The sequence below is a fragment of the Myotis davidii genome, unplaced genomic scaffold (genome assembly GCF_000327345.1).
Source record: "Myotis davidii unplaced genomic scaffold, ASM32734v1 scaffold908, whole genome shotgun sequence".
NCBI lineage: Eukaryota > Metazoa > Chordata > Mammalia > Chiroptera > Vespertilionidae > Myotis > Myotis davidii.
This window is the reverse complement of record NW_006298724.1, coordinates 175565-178996: the sequence shown is the minus strand read 5'-3', so window position 1 is coordinate 178996 and position 3432 is coordinate 175565. Positions and strand designations below refer to the sequence as shown.

Sequence of the window (3432 nt, the reverse complement as noted above, 5' to 3'; positions counted from 1 at the left end):
TCTGGTTGTTTTTTTTGTTTGTTTGTTTTTGTTGTTTTGTGTGTGTGTGTGTGTGTGTGTGTGTGTGTGTGTGTGTGTTTCTGTGTGTGTGTTTATTGCAACCCCTTCTCATCAGATGGCAATAGTGTACTGTTTCAGCAGAAGAAACCTCTTGCACCAACACTCTACACTAATTCACACCCAGGACCCCTATGGGCTATTGGTGGATTTGAACCAGGGCCAGCTGCCTCTAGAACTAGCCTAGCTTCCCAAGAATACTGCAGGAACCCAGAGACAAAGGTTCTTATTCTACATAAACCACAACCCACTATGCCCCTGATGGTCACTTCTTCTTCTGTACATGGCGACAGTCATACTTGCCATGCACAACCTTGAGCTTGACACCAGGCAGGTCCTCGGTGCACCCTCCTTGCACAAGCACAACACGGTGCTCTTGCAGGCTGTGGCCCTCTCCTGAGATAAAGCAGACGGCCACACAGCCTGTGCTGAGCTGCATGCAGCAGCACTTGCAGTTGGCTGAGTTGGGCTTCTTGGGTTTACAAATGAATGTGCGCAGAACCATACCCTTCAGCTGTGGCTGGCCTTTTGTGGGGTCCAGCTTTGGAAGTGGCCACTTTGGAGGCCCTAGACAGTGCATCTGATTCAGGGTGACCGTGGGGGAAGTGGCCCAGAGCCAGGGGATCAGGGCTAGGCCATAACTCAGGGACATGTTGAGGCCCCGGAGAAGGCCAGACCATGACATCCTGCCATCTGTACCATCCCCCAGCAGGACGCACATACCTGCTGGACCCAGCCTCTCATCACTTCCCCATCCCTTCACTTTCAATCTGTGTGAATCTATTTTCTGAGGTTGGTCTCACGTTGTTTTCTTACCCATTCAGCTAACGTATGTCTTTTCATTAGAACATTAAGTCCATTTACATTTAAGGTTATTATTGATGGGTACTTATTTATTTATTTGTTCCTATAGTTTTCTCTCTCTACATTTGTTTTTCTTCTTAAAACAGTCCCTTTAACATTTCTTTCAATCTTGATTGGGTGATAATATACTCCTTTAGCCTCATTTTGTCTGGGAAGCTCTTTATTTCACCTTCATTTTTAAAGGATAGCCTTGCTGGATAGAGTAGTCTTGGGTTCAGGTCTTTGCTTTTCATTACTTTGAATATTTCATGCCAATCCCTTCTAGCCTGAAGTGTTTCTGTTGAGATATCAACTGACAGTCTAATGGGAACTCCCTTGATAATAATTTTCTGTCTCTCTCTTGCTACCTTTAAGATTCTTTCTTTGTCTTTAATGTTTATCCTTTTAATTATGATGTGTCTTGGAGTGGGTTTCTTTGGATTCATCTTAATTGGGACTATCTGTACTTCCTGGACTTATGTGACTTTTTCCTTCACCAGTTTAGGGAATTTTTTGTCATTATTTCTTTAAACAGGTTCTCTATTCCTTGCTCACTTTATTCTCCTCTAGCACCATTGTGATATGGATATTGCTATGTTTTATGTAGTCCAAAAGCTTCCTTAGACTATCCTCCTGCTTTTAATTTTTTTTTTTGATGCTCTGAGTGTTGTTGCTTTCTTAACCTAGTCTTCCAAATCACCGATTCAATTCTCTGCCTCATTCAATCTACTTTTGATTCCTTGCAGTGTACCATTGACTCTTTTTAGAGAGAGTAGAAGTGCGGGGGAGAGATAGAGAGAGAAATATCGATGTGAGAGAACCACATCAATTGGTTGCCTCCTGCACAAAGCCCAGAGCCTGGGATTGAGCCTACAACTGAGGTACATGGCCTTGACTGTAATTGAACCTCAGACCCTTCAGTCAGCAGGGTGACACTCTATCCACTGAGCCAAACCAGCAAGGGCTGCAGTGTATTCATAATGTCAGATATGTTGTGTGTGTGCTTTTTTTTCATTTCTGACTGCTTATTTTTTTAAATATACATTCTTAGTTTATGTATTTTATTGTTGAGAGTAATACAGGTATTCCCCATTTCCCCTCCTTTGTCCCCTTCCACCAGTTCCCAACCCACTACAGGCCTTCTCCTCTGAATATTTATATTGATTTTTGGAGGGAGAGGAATAGAGAGAGAGAGAAAGAAACATCAATGTGAGAACAGAACATCAATCGTCTGCCTCCTGCATATCCCATACCTTGAATAGACAACCTGGGTATGTGCCCTGACAGAATATTGAACCAGCAACCAACTAAGCCACACTAAGGGCCTGACCAGTTCTTCTTCATGTTTTCTATTTTCTCTTTCATGTTGTTGTAGTTCCCAGTTAGTTCCTTATAATTCTCACCAAGTTTCTTAAGCATCCTTATAACCATTACTTTGAACTCTGTTTCTGATAAGTTGCTTTCCTCCAATTCATTTCACTTTTTTTCTGGAGTTTTCTCTTTTTCTTTCATTTAATGGTTGTTTACTTTCCCCCCCCCCTTTTTTGCTGTTCTTTTGTGTTTGTTTCTACATATTAGATAGAACTGTTATGCCTCCCAGTCTTTGTGGGTGCTCTTATGTAATAAGTGTCCTGTGGGACCCAGTGGTACAGTCACATGGATCTCTTGAGCTGGATAATCTAGGAATGTCCCTTGTGTGGGTTATTTGGGCTCTTCTATTGTAATTGGGTCTTGATTGTTGTTGTACAATGTGTGGTTGGAATCTCCCCTCTGACTGGCTGTGAGGTTAAAGCCTGACAACATCGTGTGAGTATGCACATATTGACAAAATGAAACAAAACATAGCAAAATAAAACAAAATAAAAACATACAAAAAATCCCAACCACAAAAGAAAAGGAAATTAGCAAAGAGAACAATCATAAGAAACAAAAAGAAAAAATATGAGAAGAAATAAAAGGAATGGTAAAGGAATATGAAAGACAAAAGGGAGAGGAAAAGTAAGAATAAAGTATAAGAAATAAAAAATGGTGAAAAGAAAAGAGGAGGAAAGAATTCTTAATTGGATTAAAGAAGAAAAACAAGAAATGGAAAAGAATAAAAAATAAAAAAAGAAAAGAAAAATAATACAGTAAGAAAAGTGAAAAAACAAGAGACATGAAAGAAAAAAAGAGACAAAAATAGTAACAAGGCAATAAAATAATGCAAAAAGAAAAAGTGAAGTAGAGTTTGGGCAGAATTTAGTGCCTCCTGGGAGCTCCCTTTGGATCCTGCTCTTATGTTAACTGAGACAGATTGTTTTGATTGCCATTTCCTGGCATCCCTGGAGGTCTTTTTGTGCTATCCACTGTCAGAAGCTGTCCATTTTGGCTCTCAGCAACCTGTTTGAAACTTCAAGCAATCCACAGTTCCTGACTGCCTGTGTGCAGGAGGGGCAAAACTGTGCTCTAAGTTCAACTCACTAGCAGCACAGTGGCCAGGTTGGGGTCAGAAAAAGTTCCAAGGCATCTCCGGTTCCACCTCTCCCTATCTCT

At 40.9% G+C, this 3432-nt stretch overlaps 1 pseudogene; it reads right to left on the bottom strand.

The window, feature by feature from the left end:
• Positions 1–322: 322 nt before the first annotated feature.
• Positions 323–745, bottom strand: LOC102758045 (annotated as a pseudogene).
• Between the last annotated feature and the right edge of the window lie 2687 nt (positions 746–3432).